This window comes from Protopterus annectens, chromosome 10.part0 (genome assembly GCF_019279795.1).
Source record: "Protopterus annectens isolate FY-2018-M chromosome 10.part0, PAN1.0, whole genome shotgun sequence".
In the NCBI taxonomy this organism is placed as follows: domain Eukaryota; kingdom Metazoa; phylum Chordata; order Ceratodontiformes; family Protopteridae; genus Protopterus; species Protopterus annectens.
This window is the reverse complement of record NC_056744.1, coordinates 409,565,727-409,583,682: the sequence shown is the minus strand read 5'-3', so window position 1 is coordinate 409,583,682 and position 17,956 is coordinate 409,565,727.

Genomic DNA, 17,956 nt, shown 5'->3' with positions numbered 1-17,956 from the left:
AGGGGAGAGGAGATTGTTTAGTGTTAGGTGTGCCATGCATTGTGCTTGTATTGTTTTTTCTAGTATTTTAGAAAGAGGGGAAATGATGGCAATAGGCCTGAAGTTGGTGGTATCAGTATTTTTGCCACTTTTGTGGAGGGGCATGATGTAATCATCGTATCAGATAGAAGGGACATATGATTCTTGTATGGATCTATTTATAAGAATAGAGATGGGATAGGCAATGCTGTCTGCAGATTGTTTGAGGAAGGTGGGTGGAAGGTTGTCAGGTGCATTGTGACAGGGTTTGAGTTTGAGGAGAAGACTTTTTATAGTGCTTGTGGGGATGGGCTTGAGCAAGAAGGGTGTGGAGGAAAGTTGATGATTGGGGTGGTAGTTGGAGCAGGAGGGGGTTGGTGGTGGAGGAGGGGGGTGGGAAGGAGGCTGATAATTTAGCTATGCAGTCTATGAAGTTGAAATGGCTGGCTGTTTTAAGGTTGGAGAGGTTGGGGTCTGGCCAGGGGGTTGGGGTCTAGGCAATGTCATTCAATTGTTCATAGATTCTTCTTTTCAATTTACATGTCATCTTCCCTACATAAAGGTCGGTGCAGTGGTGCAGTGGTAATGTTTTCACCTCACAGCAAGAGGTTCTCTAGTTCAATTCTCAGCTGGGGTGCCTTCTGTGCAGAGTCTGCATGTCCTACCTGTGTTCATGTGGGTTCCCTCCAGGTGCTATGGTTTCCTGGCATGTTACAAAGACATGTGTCTGGAGCATTTCTCCCTGGGCCTCTGCTGAAAATTGGCTTTGTTCCAAGTCAGACATTCATGGTAAACTAATGTTAAGTAAAATCCTTCGCATTTTTACATAAAACTATATATAGATATATATATATATATATATATATATATATATATATATATATATATCCCCACCACTATTGCACTTAGAATAGATTTCTGATTCAATAACTTTATCCCTTGCAGAAAGATAACTTGATCCCTTGTTAATTATATAGGGGTATTGGGGGCATGCTCCACATTTAAAAGTACCTACCTCTCTATTCCCTTTTACTTACATGTCTGACCTACTTGAATGGATAAAAAATGTCTTATTGTTGCAGCATACACCTCCAGAATTAACAATGCTGGACTGTAGACAATTGGGCCCTATCCTGAGTAATGAACCAGGCCCCCACCAGCCATAACATTATCCCATTACTTGTCTGTCTTTCCCCAATTGTCATAAAACACTGTTTAAACCTATGAATTTATATATTATTTTCATCTTTCCTTTTACAATTATCACAGAGATTTCAATTTCATTTAAAACTTTCATTTCAAGTTTTACAGGAAAACACTAACAGACATTCTCTAAATAAAGCAAAACACTCTCACATTGAAAAGGACTTAGTATGAGAGAGTAAATTTTCTGTTTCCTTGAAACTCACGTTCATTGAAAATGTGTCAAGTAACTCATTAAACTACAAGAGTTGTGCTGAGATTCATACTCAAATAGCATATAGTGAAGTACTAATTAGTGACTATGTGGAAGATGCAGGAATTCAAAAGACAAATGTGTAATGCCTTTCCTAACAGCCTGGAACACCTCACATGATGCAAGTGTGTCCTTTCAGGAGGAGCTCTGGAGTACTATCTGATGAAGTAACTTGGTCAGAATTACACAGCTGGCAAATGAAGTATAAGGAAATCAAACACTGTACTACAAGAAGCAGCTCTTTAACAGCTCTTAGCTTCACTCATCTGCACTAAGTGCTAGACAAATTGTTGTAGCACAAACACAGTGCATTTCACACCTGCATTCCTAAAAAAACAGCTGAATTAAAATGTATTCATAATTACAATATTAACATTAAACTCATAGACTTCATGCTGTCCAGTTTATACACAGCTAAATAATAAACACACTGTTATTCAACAAAATGGGGATCACACCCAAAGCATATGGCTCACATGATGATGGTCTTGTTTGTTGCAATTTCCTTCTTTCCTTTACTCCATACCTTAACTCCAATACTAGTCTGGTTCATTGGTGGATGCTAGGCTTGCTGTCCAGGAGACCATTACTCTGGTTGATAAGTAGTCGCTAGGCTTACATTCTAAGGGAACATTAAGGAGCCTAGCCCATATTCCCAGTTGCACCAAAGTACTGACTGGTTCAGTAATGTTCTGAAGGTTGCACAGTATGCAAATAAGACCTGACAGAATCATATCCTGTGCCACAGGAACCACAGCTCATAGCCTTAACCCACTATACCAACTGCCAAACTAAAGGAAAAAGGAGAGGAAATAGAAGGATTCAAACCTTTGACAAAGGAAACAGCAGCATTAACTCATGATGCTAATTCATAAGTTATGATTAGAGTCCAGGAACCAAGTACTTATACTGGCATACACAAATGTAACTAACAATTACAGCTTGCTCAAAGTCATACAGTAGGCAACTGGGGGTGAATGGGTTAAAATGATGTTTTTTGTTTTTTTTTTTTTGACAACAGGTACATTAATACCATACCGCATTACATGCACACTACTCCAAACACGTAAAGTGCTAACAGAATAAGAAGTGTTTCATGGGCATGCGTTTTCCAATCAATAAAACTATGGAAGTCTATTGACTGGAATTGCTGACTACAATCTTCAATAATTTATCACAAAAAAGACGTTAATGAGGGACAGGGCTTAAGTCTGAAGGAAAATCAGAGGTTTGCTGCAGAACTTGAGGCAGATAAGAGCAGACTTCTCTAAATCACTTAAAAAGTTAACAGAACAATTTTTTCATCAACATACATCTTGTGCGGCACAAAAACTATTAAACTTATTGACTAGCATTACTGACTGACTGCAAACCTTAGTGACTTTTAACCTTCAGTGATTTGTCAAAAAATGAGGAAGTGTATGACTGTCTGATAGGTGATGCAGAGTATGAGTCCTCTAAGCACTTAATGAGCTATTCCCTGTATCTAACTCATTAATACCTATGTGGTGTGGAATGTCACACCTCTGGCAGCCTACACACAGCTTGCATTGCAGAGCATTTTCTTGGAAATAAACTTAAAAAGCATAAGATAAACAAAATGTAAATATTTTACGAAAAGTCAAAAGCTATTAAAACTGCACAAACAGCAAATGTATCAATAAGAAGTGTTCTTTACAGTGATAATAGTATCTTCATAGTCTTTCCATAAATACTATATACCCAAATTATATTTTATGCTAAACTTTCACAAATAAATTCTCATATATTGGAAACTGTATAACCTAGACATTTACTGTTATAACATTTTTGTCAACCAGACACAAGTGCTCACATGACAGCAAGAAATTCCTCTCAGAATGTGTGTTTGTTGAGATCTTTACAGAAATATGAAAACTTATACTTGTTTGTAAAATTAACAATATAAATAACACTGAACATTTCTCAAGATGTGCAACTTACAGTACAACTATCAAAGCAAGATTTCTTCAGCAGCATCTAAGGTTTCACTTGATGCCATGCAGCAGTAGCAAGTCACTTGTTTTTTGAAATATTAGTACATATGGAAATATTGTTTATTTTCATAATTACTAACAAACAATTAGTAATATCTCAGGTATAGTGTGATACAAACTGACATTGACAATCAATTTCCCGGTCTCCCACAATGGCTTAAAACACCATACCCCTCAATAAAATGTATGGCTGTCAGTTATAAAAATATGAACACAAATATGAAAATATGAATAACAAGTGACAATTAGTGATTCATTCTTGTACTGCAGCACATTCCACATTAACAATCTTAGTATCATTTTGATAATAACTCCTTGTACTTCCTAATGCTACCTATTATTAGCTGGTAATTTGCTTAGTTAAAGAAGGCAGACCCATAAAGGTCTACATGCAATAAGGAACTATGGGGTGTGAACTTTAAATAAACAAACAAGCATTTTAGAGTTGAAGATAAGAGGGTTTGATTCTTTCTTCTTTCATATGCCTGCTGTGTGAATCTGAGTGAGTCAGATTAACAGTGATCCTGGCAGTCTAAACACAAAACCTGTTTTAAACAACATAAAACAATGCTCCTGGCATTATAAACAACAGAAGAGAGTCCATAAATGAGGTTCTGTGCCCGCAACTCTAACACTAGGAAAACAAAATCAGCACAACAGAAAGAAGGGCTCGAATCCTAATATAAAATCAGTTTATTCCATTAGTAAAAAGCACATCAAAAACAAAGACTTCATCGGATGCAAAAATACCTCTACTAACTTCCTTTTATACTAAAATAAATAATTAATTGACCTAAGCACATCCATTTCTAATGCATTCAATTAACTAGACAAAATTTAAAACCATCCCTTAATATCCACACAATTCAAGTTATATATCCATTTATACATGTATATATGTAAACACATAAACAAAATGCATAAAAGTGAATAAAATATAAATATGAAACCATATTAAAACATTACGTTAAGCTTAGCCATTCAATTACTACTTGGCACCATCTGATGGAGGTTCCAAAATTAATACATCCCATCTATTTGTAAAATTACATTGTTATTTACTCAAGGGACAAGAGAAAAAAGAAAAAATTCAAATCCAAAACCCCAACATGATCCAACACACCAACTTGTATTATTATATATATGAACAATTTCCCCAATTGTTCAAACCAAAGCCAGGAAAATACACAATCCCTGACATTACAGTTTAGCAGCCCTTAACTTTAATACAGGGGCCAGGAAAAATTATAGTTCTGGGGGCCTGTTGGCCTCCAATATAATCTGCCAATAGGCTTACTTATATTTTAATCTTGTTTCCCATGGCCCTCCCCTCACATCATGCGGTACCACTTCCAAAACAAAAAATAGGAACCTTGCTTCTTTACAATAAAGGGCATGTTTAAAAAGAGCATTATGTTCATTCCACCTTCTAACATCATACAAATGTTCATATACCCTTTTACTTAATTTCCACTAAGTCTTGCCAATATAAAATGCCTCACAGGCCTCACACTGGACAATGTAAACTAACCCCATTGTATTACAATTGGAAAAGGTATTCCCCAATATATATTTATGCCTTCCCTTAATATATACCCCTTCACCTTGACTTACGTATGGACACTGTGAGCATGCACCACACTTAAAAGTCCCCTTTCTTCTTGGATGGCACATTTTACAGTTGGTTTTATGTCCCAAAAGATCCTTAATACTTTGCCCTCTCCTAAAAATAACCTTCAGGGGATTCCTCACAGTATTGTCTAAATCAGTAAATTCAGAAAATATGTTCCACTCCCTTTCTGTAATTTTCTTAATACAATGGGCATTGCCACTAAAATTAGTAATAAACACCCCTTGATATTCACTAGGGTCCTCAACTCTGTTAAACTTTCCACATATTAATTTCAAATCTTTCCCTAAGACTGGAGAATATTTGTCCTTCCTACCTTCCCATACTTCATTTTTTATTCTCATAATCAAGTGCAATGGATATCCCTTTTCCTTAAACATCTCCTCTAACACCTCACATTCCTTTTCAAAATCTTCAACCTCAGATGTCAGTCGAACAAATTGCCCTTTAACAGTACCCTTCTTTTGATAAAAGGGGTGAGCACTAGAAAAACAAATATAGGAGTTGGAGAAGGTTTCTATTGGACTTGAAGTGCCCTTTGCACTTATGAATAGACACATCCAAATAGTCCATCTGATCATGAGTAATATTACAGGTAAATTTTTAAAAAATCTGTAGTGGCAGAAATATAATTGATAAACTCTTCTAATTTATCAAAACTTTCCACCCATAGAAGGCAGATATCATTCAAATAACTCCTATACATCTTCCAGCTGGGGGCAAAATGAGAATTTGTAACATACCTTTGTTCCCAGACCATCAAAATAGTATTGGCATAGGTGGGGGCACAGCTAACCCCAAATAGCTATGCCCTTAACTTGTTGAAAGTATTCCCCTTCAAAATAAAGAAAATTATTTTTCAAAACTAACTCTACTAACTCAAGACAAACATAAATATCATCAGTGGAGATGTCCTGTCTTGTGCAAAGGGCTTCTTTTAACCATTTAATACCAATTTCATGCAGGATGACCAAAAAATAAATCTACCACATCTATGGTAACAAAAATCAGACCTTCACTAAAAAGCTCTCATTTGACATTCTTGAGGAAATCCCAGGAATCTTTTAAAATATTTCCTTCACCAAGCCAAACACCTTTAATTGCAAATCTAATAATTTTGCCAAGAGTGCTGTTTTGGAGCCTTTGGCTGCCACAATTGGCCTAAGAGGGGGGTCATCTGCATTCTTCTGTACCTTGGGAATTAAAAAATTGAAAGCACTCTGGGTCTATCATTCCCAAGATAACAATAGGTCTCATAATCCAAGACCCCTTCATCAAATAATTCCTTCAGGGCTAAATCTATTTTCCTATAGGAAATATTAATTTCATTCTTAAAAACTCTACAATATTTAGAATCATCTTGAAGCATTTCCATCATTTTAGCTTCATAGATAATTTTATCCATCATGACTATACCCTCTCCCTTATCCAGTCCCATAACCCTTAGGTTTGGATTCACTCTAATTTCTTTTAACATATCCATTTCAGCTCAGTTTAAATTACTCCTAAATTTATTGGTCCTAATACCTTCTCTCTCTCTCTCTCTCTCTCTCTCTCTCTCTCTCTCTCTCTCTCTCTCTCTCTCTCTCTCTCTTTCACTCTCCCTCTCTCAAGGGTTAATTCCAGATTCTTTAATTGTCGATTTATGGGGGAAATTGAATACACTCCTTCTTCTTAATACATCATTAGTTCCTACGGGATTAATCCTCCAAGCATATTTTCTAAATTCAATTTGCGCACAAACAATTTTACATCAATAATCACCTTACTCAGGTCACTTTTCCTCATAGGGATACACTTAGACCCCTTCAAAAACAGCTTAAGATACTCCCTAGTCACATTGACACTACTATAATTAAAAATGTTAACCCCCCCCTAGACTTAAGGCTTGTCTTGCTCAGGCTCTGGATTGCATTGCATAAGTGGAAATTCCTTAAGATTTCAAGAGCAGGATAAGTTATTTCTTACACTTATTTCACTGAACTGCACTTCTGAAATGCTTATAATTGTGCTATACAGTTTATCTACTAGATTTTGCACTGTTATAAAGCTTTTTTATTGTTTCACTGCATTTATGTACTGTTTTCTAATGTTTTAACATTACTTAACTGTAAAGTGCTTTTTCATACTGAGAGATGCATGTTCTGTTTGTGAGTGCTCTATCTGAGCTTTTCTGTGCATTTTTGATTGCCTGTTTACAGTTAAAAGCATTCTCAAGTCTGCTACTTGATCTGTTTAAAACTTTAATTTAGTGGCTACAGCTAGGAACTGTAATAGTGTGCATTACTATAGTTGCAATTTTTATTTAATTACTAAATTGTAAACTGCTTTTTCATACTGAGACTCATATTTTCTCTTTGTGGGTGTTCTTTCTATGCTTTTAAAGTGAGGTTTCTGTGTTCTGCTCAGGTGGCATAATCTTGATAGAGGCCTGTTGTTTAGGCTGGTAGTTTTGTTTGAGTTTCCTGTGTTTCTGTCAGACATTTTCTGCTGATTGTTTTCATTATTATTGAGAGTAACAAGGCCTCCTGAACTTCTGTAGTACGAGTGATTGGCAGGGGCTGAGTAGTAATCTGATTTTCCAACTCTTCCATTCTCACTGCTATATAAACCCTGTGTCTTATAAAGGTTCTGTTTGTATTGTCAGGCTCTGGATTGCATTGCATAAGTGGAAATTCCTTAAGATTCCAAGAGCAGGATAAGTTATTTCTTACACTTATTTCACTGAACTGCACTTCTGAAATGCTTATAATTGTGCTATACAGTTGATCTACTACATTTTGCACTGTTATAAAGCTTTCTTTATTGTTTCACTGCATTTATGTACTGTTTTATACTGTTTTAACATTACTTAACTGTAAACTTCTTTTTCATACTGAGAGTTGTATTTTCTGTTTGTGAGTGCTCTGAGTTTTCTGTGCATTTTTGATTGTCTGTTTACAGTTAAAAGCATTTTTGAGTCTGCTCCTTGATCTGTTTAAAACTTTCCTTTAGTGGCTACAGCTAGGAACTGTAATTTTTTCCACCCACCCTCCCTAGTGTTGTGTGTTCTTATACTTGGTGGCTTTGCAGTTGCCCGCCCATACTGTATATTTGATCTGTGACACTCCTCCCAGTCTAGTGTCATTAGTTCACTCAATCTAATAGAGAACATTTGTGAAGGCCAACCCACTCAGATTCTTAACACTGAATTAACTTCTGTTCCAGCTTTCTCCATTTCCACTTTACTGGAAAAAAAAATTCTAAACTTGCTTCCCCCCTTTCCTGTGGCAGGTATTGTCCAGATACAGATTTGCTGTGTCCAGGACTGTTTGTGAGCTCCTAAGCCCCCACTTAACTGGGGTTAAACTATTCCTGGCGCCATAAAGTCTGTTCTTCAAAATTTCCCTTGCAACTAGCCAGCTTTTCAGTTTTAGCACTCATCTGTTTCTTTGAGCTCAGCACTTGTTCAGAACTCATTGTAAGCACTAAATAAGTTACAAATTACTACAGCACTCAACTTTCCTCACTTGTCTAGAGGAAAACAGTTTTTAGTACTTAATAAATAAGCACCTATTCAGGCATGTCTAAAGGTCAGCTGGCGGTGTTTTCTCCTGTCTATCTGATGAATCTGGGCATCTTGGGACAATGCAGCAATTGCCTCATGTACACAGACAGCCCTCTCCTCCTACCAACCAACACTATGACCTGTGAGAGATGCCCTTATATAGCCAAACTGGAAGCAAAGCTCTCTTCACCAAAGACTGGCCTAGACAGTCAAGAGGAGAAGGTAAACACTTGCACTGCACCACACTCATCACATAGTCCCTCAAAACCTACACCACCAAAACACACACACAGAAGCACAAAACACACACCTACATTCACGGAGGCTCTCAGTACAAATCTGCCCAAAAAAAATTGAAAGCACTCTGGGTCTATCATTCCCAAGATAACAATAGGTCTCATAATCCAAGACCCCTTCATCAAATAATTCCTTCAGGGCTAAATCTATTTTCCTATAGGAAATATTAATTTCATTCTTAAAAACTCTACAATATTTAGAATCATCTTGAAGCATTTCCATCATTTTAGCTTCATAGATAATTTTATCCATCATGACTATACCCTCTCCCTTATCCAGTCCCATAACCCTTAGGTTTGGATTCACTCTAATTTCTTTTAACATATCCATTTCAGCTCAGTTTAAATTACTCCTAAATTTATTGGTCCTAATACCTTCTCTCTCTCTCTCTCTCTCTCTCTCTCTCTCTCTCTCTCTCTCTCTCTCTCTCTCTCTCTCTCTCTCTCTCTCTCTCTCTCTTTCACTCTCCCTCTCTCAAGGGTTAATTCCAGATTCTTTAATTGTCGATTTATGGGGGAAATTGAATACACTCCTTCTTCTTAATACATCATTAGTTCCTACGGGATTAATCCTCCAAGCATATTTTCTAAATTCAATTTGCGCACAAACAATTTTACATCAATAATCACCTTACTCAGGTCACTTTTCCTCATAGGGATAAACTTAGACCCCTTCAAAAACAGCTTAAGATACTCCCTAGTCACATTGACACTACTATAATTAAAAATGTTAACCCCCCCCCCTAGACTTAAGGCTTGTCTTGCTCAGGCTCTGGATTGCATTGCATAAGTGGAAATTCCTTAAGATTTCAAGAGCAGGATAAGTTATTTCTTACACTTATTTCACTGAACTGCACTTCTGAAATGCTTATAATTGTGCTATACAGTTTATCTACTAGATTTTGCACTGTTATAAAGCTTTTTTATTGTTTCACTGCATTTATGTACTGTTTTCTAATGTTTTAACATTACTTAACTGTAAAGTGCTTTTTCATACTGAGAGATGCATGTTCTGTTTGTGAGTGCTCTATCTGAGCTTTTCTGTGCATTTTGATTGCCTGTTTACAGTTAAAAGCATTCTCAAGTCTGCTACTTGATCTGTTTAAAACTTTAATTTAGTGGCTACAGCTAGGAACTGTAATAGTGTGCATTACTATAGTTGCAATTTTTATTTAATTACTAAATTGTAAACTGCTTTTTCATACTGAGACTCATATTTTCTCTTTGTGGGTGTTCTTTCTATGCTTTTAAAGTGAGGTTTCTGTGTTCTGCTCAGGTGGCATAATCTTGATAGAGGCCTGTTGTTTAGGCTGGTAGTTTTGTTTGAGTTTCCTGTGTTTCTGTCAGACATTTTCTGCTGATTGTTTTCATTATTATTGAGAGTAACAAGGCCTCCTGACCTTCTGTAGTACGAGTGATTGGCAGGGGCTGAGTAGTAATCTGATTTTCCAACTCTTCCATTCTTACTGCTATATAAACCCTGTGTCTTATAAAGGTTCTGTTTGTATTGTCAGGCTCTGGATTGCATTGCATAAGTGGAAATTCCTTAAGATTCCAAGAGCAGGATAAGTTATTTCTTACACTTATTTCACTGAACTGCACTTCTGAAATGCTTATAATTGTGTTATACAGTTGATCTACTACATTTTGCACTGTTATAAAGCTTTCTTTATTGTTTCACTGCATTTATGTACTGTTTTATACTGTTTTAACATTACTTAACTGTAAACTGCTTTTTCATACTGAGAGTTGTATTTTCTGTTTGTGAGTGCTCTGAGTTTTCTGTGCATTTTTGATTGTCTGTTTACAGTTAAAAGCATTTTTGAGTCTGCTCCTTGATCTGTTTAAAACTTTCCTTTAGTGGCTACAGCTAGGAACTGTAATTTTTTCCACCCACCCTCCCTAGTGTTGTGTGTTCTTATACTTGGTGGCTTTGCAGTTGCCCGCCCATACTGTATATTTGATCTGTGACACTCCTCCCAGTCTAGTGTCATTAGTTCACTCAATCTAATAGAGAACATTTGTGAAGGCCAACCCACTCAGATTCTTAACACTGAATTAACTTCTGTTCCAGCTTTCTCCATTTCCACTTTACTGGAAAAAAAAATTCTAAGCTTGCTTCCCCCCTTTCCTGTGGCAGGTATTGTCCAGATACAGATTTGCTGTGTCCAGGACTGTTTGTGAACTCCTAAGCCCCCCCCCCCACTTAACTGGGGTTAAACTATTCCTGGCGCCATAAAGTCTGTTCTTCAAAATTTCCCTTGCAACTAGCCAGCTTTTCAGTTTTAGCACTCATCTGTTTCTTTGAGCTCAGCACTTGTTCAGAACTCATTGTAAGCACTAAATAAGTTACAAATTACTACAGCACTCAACTTTCCTCACTTGTCTAGAGGAAAACAGTTTTTAGTACTTAATAAATAAGCACCTATTCAGGCATGTCTAAAGGTCATCTCCCGGTGTTTTCTCCTGTCTATCTGATGAATCTGGGCATCTTGGGACAATGCAGCAATTGCCTCATGTACACAGACAGCCCTCTCCTCCTACCAACCAACACTATGACCTGTGAGAGATGCCCTTATATAGCCAAACTGGAAGCAAAGCTCTCTTCACCAAAGACTGGCCTAGACAGTCAAGAGGAGAAGGTAAACACTTGCACTGCACCACACTCATCACATAGTCCCTCAAAACCTACACCACCAAAACACACACACAGAAGCACAAAACACACACCTACATTCACGGAGGCTCTCAGTACAAATCTGCCCAAACAACAGAGACCTCCAAAGCAAAAATGTAAGCAACCTCCACCCCCCAACACAAACCAAATGACACATAGCCCACATACTCAGTGTGCCACTCAACTACAGCCCATAAGGCATAACGTACCCAGCATTCTAGTCATAGGTGACTCTATAGTCAGGCACACTGATGTTCCACTCACCAGGCTAAACAAGGAAAGGGTTACTGTCAGCTGCCTGTCAGGTGCCAGGATCCGCCACATAATGCATGCACTCAGGTCACTCCACAACAAGTACAAATATGACTCTGTCATTGTCCATGTTGGTGTGAATGACCTGAGACATACCTCCCTGGACTACATGAAAAGAGATATGGAGGAGCTCTCCGATCTTGTAGCCCAGGCCGGTATGACCCTAGCCCGAGTAGCATCCTGCCATCACTCAGAATGACACCACAGTACAAGGACAAAATGATTGACTTTAACAATTTGCTAAGCGTCTGGTGTCATTCTAAGGGAATCCAGTATCTGTCTGCCTGGGACGACATGATCGACAGACCACGCTGCTTTTGCCAGAGATGGCCTGCACCTGTCGCCCTTGGGATTCCGGATACTGGCTAAGGCTCTTGCCACCCCTATAGTGCCTTTTTTAGGCAAGGTTCAAATGACAAATTCACCACCATAACAGGCACAAGCAAGCCAAATCTGACGATAATGCTACTCAATGCTAGAAGTCTAAACCTCAAAATGCACTCACTAGAGGCACTCCTTAAAATGGAGAACATTGACATCTGTGCAGTGACAGAGACCTGGTTTAAAGCTCCAAAAAGCACCCCTGCATTACCAGGCTATAATTCATACCACACCTTTCGGCCACCAAATGCAGACCAAAACACTAAAGGTGGAGGTGTGTCCATATTCATTAAGGATATCTACACCTCCAAGCTAGTTGCTCAGCATAATGCATCCAAGATTATCCAAGTTCAACTAACGCTGGGCAAAACCGCAATCCAGATTGTAGCTTGTTACAGACCCCCCCACCATGCCCCAGAATTTCCACTCCTCTTTTCTTGATACACTGGAAAATATTAAGGTACAACCCAACACTCTAATAATGGGTGATTTCAACTACCCTACCCTTAACTGGGAAAACTACTCATGTACCAACACTTTTGCTCAACATTTTCTGGAAATCATCAATTCCAATGCCTTGGATCAACTTATCCACACCCCCACCAGGGGCAGCAATATCCTAGACCTGGTCATCACCAACATGGGTGACCGGTGTTCACTCCAGAGGTCAGCTCCTCATCATCCAGATCTGACCACAAGCTAATCACTCTAGACATCCACATCCCACTCCTACCCCCATTAGAAAAACAACCATAAAAAATTTCTCCAAAGCCAACGTCACGCTTCTTAAGACAGAAGTGGCAAACTTCAGGACACCCATGCAGATGGACAATAGAGGTACGACTGCTGAATCGTACACAAATGCACTTTATAAGCACTTACACAAGTGCATGGATCATGCTATCCCTAACAGAACCAAGATGCTATCCTCCAAAAAAAGGAAGCCAATCTGGTGGTCTTCTGCCATAAACAAACTCTACAACAGAAGAAAGAAACTGTTGCAAAAAAGAGTAAAATCCCATGATTGGAGGAACTCCCTGGTCAGCCTCAGTAAGAAGCTGAGATCCCTCATAAAATCCTCCAAAGCTAGTTATGAAAACAAAATTGTCACTGATTCTAAAGACAACCACAAAGCATTCTATAGCTATGTCAAGAATCTCAATGGCAACACTCAGATCTGCTCTGAGTTACAGCACAATGACACTAAATATACAGAACCAACTGATATTGCCAACATCCTGGCAGATAGGTTCAGTGCTAACATTACCCCCTCTCACCCCCTAAAGGGCCCATATTTATACTGGAAAAATGCAAAGCTCCTGTAATCACGGCTGCACAGGTAAAAAAATCACTCTCCAAAGCCAAGAACATGAATGGGACCTGACAACATCCCAGGCTGCCTTCTACATGAACTACAGAATGAGATGGGATGCCACCTAAGTACCATGTTCAATCATAGCCTCATCTTAGGCTTTGTGCCCATTGAATGGTGCACTGTGACAGTTATCCCACTCCACAAAGGGGGGGGCCACAACAGACCCCAGGAACCACCACCCCATTAGCCTGACGAGCCTCGTCTGCAAGGCCATGAAACTTATCATCATGGAACTCATAAACAAAGACATTGGAGATCTCCAAACTCTGGACCCCACACAGTTTGGGTTTGTAAAAGGCAGATCATGTCTCCTAAACCTGATAGACTTCTTTGAAGTAATCACCAAAGCCATAGATGAGGGTAAGGTGGTTCACACAGCCTATCTAGATCTCGCCAAGGCGTTCAACACCATCCCCCACTCTGGAATTATAGATAAACTCACTAAACTAGGTATAAATCCCTATGTCACAAGATGGGTTGCCAACTGGCTTACTGACAGAACCCACACTGTGAAAGTAGAAGACTCCAAATCAGACTTCAGACCAGTGACAAGTGGAGTACCACAGGGTTCAGTCCTGGGTCTTCTCCTGTTTGGTATCTACTTCTCTGAAGTACAGGCTAAAACAGAAGGTCTTTGGCTAACTAAATTCACAGATGACTGCAAACTAGGAGCCATAATTGAAACTCCTAACGATGTGGACATCCTACAAAAGGGCCTCACTGATGCCTGGTGTCAAAGACATGGTCTCAAGCTCAATGCCAAAATGTGCATTGTCATCCCCTTTGGTAAAAACTCTGTACCCATGAACTACCACATAGGCGGTAGTCTACTTAACACTAAAAGTGTGACAAGAGACCTTGGGACACAGGTGGACAGTAGTCTCTCCTTTGATAATCACATCGCCACAGTGGTCAGGAAATCCTTCTACATGGCACACCTCATCACAAAATGTTTCTCATCCAGAAAAAAAGAGGTCATTGTTCCCCTCTGCTCACCACTCATTAGACCCATCATAGAGTACAACGCCCCTTTTGGTATGTACCTCACAAGACATCTACAACAACTGGAAAGGCTGCAAAAATACCTCACAAAGAGGATTACTGCCCTCAAACAGATGCCTTACGCAGACCGTCTCAAAAAACTCAAGCTTTACTCCGTCGCATATAGCCTACTCAGAGGCGATCTCTGCCTAACATACAAAGCTATGTCAAACCCAGAGCTGTTGGACATGCTCCACTTAAAGAAATCCCAATCCCTCCGAGTTACATGCTCTAGGGACCTAAACCTTGTCACCACAATAAACAGAACATGCTGGAGGGATAGATTCCTGTCCTAGAGACTTCCCATACTCTGGAACAGACTACCTATCTATGTCAAACAGAGCTCCTCATTAGCACTCTTCAAAAAAAATCTTGATGATTGGATGGGTAATAGGAAATTCACCCTGGGGATCTCCTCTGTGGTTCTGCTTGACAGGGGCACAGGAAAATAATTTTCTTGGGTTGCAAAAGCCAGGGTACCTTTTTGGCTAGGCTTGTATAGGCCCTAGGGCCAATAGCCTAGTACCTACCTATGAACCTATGAATTGTCCCTTAAAATAGGCACGCTATCTTCCTCATTATTAACTACCTCATTCCCCCTTCCCCTGGCGCCACCTCCCTTTTGTAATAATTGTTCCTGTAAAATGGGGGATTTTTGTTTTTGAGCCTTTCCAACCTCCAGGGGGTGCTCTAAAGGGCCATCCAAATTAACACATGCATCCACTCTTTCATCAGCCTGATGGTTCACCTTCCTCCCCCTCCATCCCTAATATTGTTCTCAAGGGAATATCTAAAGGACACCTTCCCATCCTTTTGTGTTCCACTGGGAACTCTCGGGGGAGGATAACTTCTCCCCTCTTGATATTCTTTAATATCCCTTTCCAGTTTTCTAGGTTTTGTATTAATTATCTCATTACACCTCCCATCAATATGGTGCCTTACATCAAAATATTTAGCGTTTTCGCTTTCAATAATAAAAATCAAATCACTAGTCAATACCTGATTCAAAGCTACAATGTGTTTATGTAAAAAACACATTTCACTTTCATTATTTTTAATTATAGCCCTCATTGCATCCATCCCACAACAATCGAAAATTTCAATCAGTTCTTTGTGGAAGTCTGAACCCTCTTCCACATTATTGGGATATTTAAATATTCTTAAACCTTTAGGCACAACCCCAGAATTGATGCATTCTTTCAAATACAAATTATCCAAATCTAAAATTTTATATCTTAACATAGTGTCATAAAATTTATGCAAGTTGTTCTGATAAGTATCAGAACACAAATTGTCATTGTTAGAAGATCTATTAAAAACGGGTCTATATCATAACATTGAAGTCTTAAAACTTCACATGTTATAATATCGAACCATTTCCATCAAAACACCAGAACAGCGAACACTCAGAATAGCAAATTTTTTTCCCAGGGAAAAAATTTGCTGCTCCGACACACATACACACAACACAAGCACTCCAAAATAAATAATCCACACGTACACTTCACAAAACCCTACACTAAACCATACATACACTACTAGCTATCCACTTACCTTCACCCAACCCTAACCCTAAGGTCCATAACTACTGCGCACTCACCTTACCTGCTTCCTAACCCTAAAGTCCCCTATCGCACACTCACCTTACCCACTCCCTAACCCTAAGGTCCCTATCACACACTCACCTTTGTTCACCCACTTACCTTAACCTCCTCGGTAACCTTCACTCCACAGTCAAGGAAATAGCGAAGCTGCAGAAACAGCCCACTGAATACTTTCCCTAGGAAAGTACTCGATATTCTGCAGCTTCGCTATTTTCAGCTTTCGGTGCATAGGGTTCAAAATTATAACATTCAAGTTTTAAGACTTCGATGTTATAATATATACCCATTAAAAACAGGCTTCTTAAACAGCCAAATGCTTAAGCCAATATTTTCCTATTGGTCACCTGCTATTGAGGTTGTAACGTGTTCAGACCCATTATCATCTCTTAATCGTCTGTTATTAGTAGAGCCAAATATATTAGGGAAACCTCCAACCTCATCCTCAGCAAGCTGACTTGATGAACCAGATGCACTCACTCACAAGCCATTCCTGTCAGTCGCCTCCACCTGTGCAGTATGCTGGAACCCTTCCCACGTCATCACTTCCTGGTTGCAAGGTGGAGTTACCGAGGACAAAATAGAAACCAAACTCTGTCCAATTGGAGTTAGAAGATCTACCAGTTGTGTCAACTGGCCTATAATTTTATGAAATACGCCCACTTCACCAGTCTTACCCCCTTCCATATTAGGCAAGGGAGAATTATTCAGCCCTTTGTTCACCACCATCAAACCAAAGAAGAAAGTCCACAAACAACGTTCTGTGCCAACAACTCAAGCACTAGGAAAACAAAATAGGCACAACAGAAAGACGGGAAGTACAATATTCATTGTTAAGAAAATTCCATAGTTAAAAGTTAAGAGTAAAGTAGTACTTAGAGTTGGCTGAAGTAATAGCAGAAGGTAATTAACCTAAGCACTTCTGTTTGTAATGCATTTAATTAACTAGACGAAATTTAAAACCATCCCTTAAAATCCACACAATTCAAGTTATATATCCATTTATACATGTGCATATGTAAACCCTTATTAACAAAATACATAAAAGTGAATAAAATGTAAATATAAAACCATATTAAAACATCAAGTTAAGTTCGACCATTCAAATACTACTTGGCATCATCTGATGGAAGTTCCAAAATTAATACATCCCATCTATTTGTAAAATTACATTGTTATTTATTCAAGGGACAAGAGAAAAAAAGAAAAATTTCAAATCCAAAACCCCAACTTGACCCATCACACAAACTTGTATTTTATATATATATATATATATATATATATATATATATATATATATATATATATATATATATATATATATATATATATATATATATATATATATGGGTCTACTGCATTTGACTGAAAATACACTTCATTGAAAATGAAATCAGTGGGATCACTTCACCGAAAGCCCACTTCACTGAAAACTCATTTGACTGAAACTCATTTTGTTGAAAGTTATATATGGCCTTTTCACCACTGTAGTGCAATCCTGAAGTTACTATATATATATATTAAGGGGGGTGTGGGGGGCACATTGGGGGGTGGGGACGTATCCCTCACATATTTATAAATATTTTAAAATATACACATTGATACTT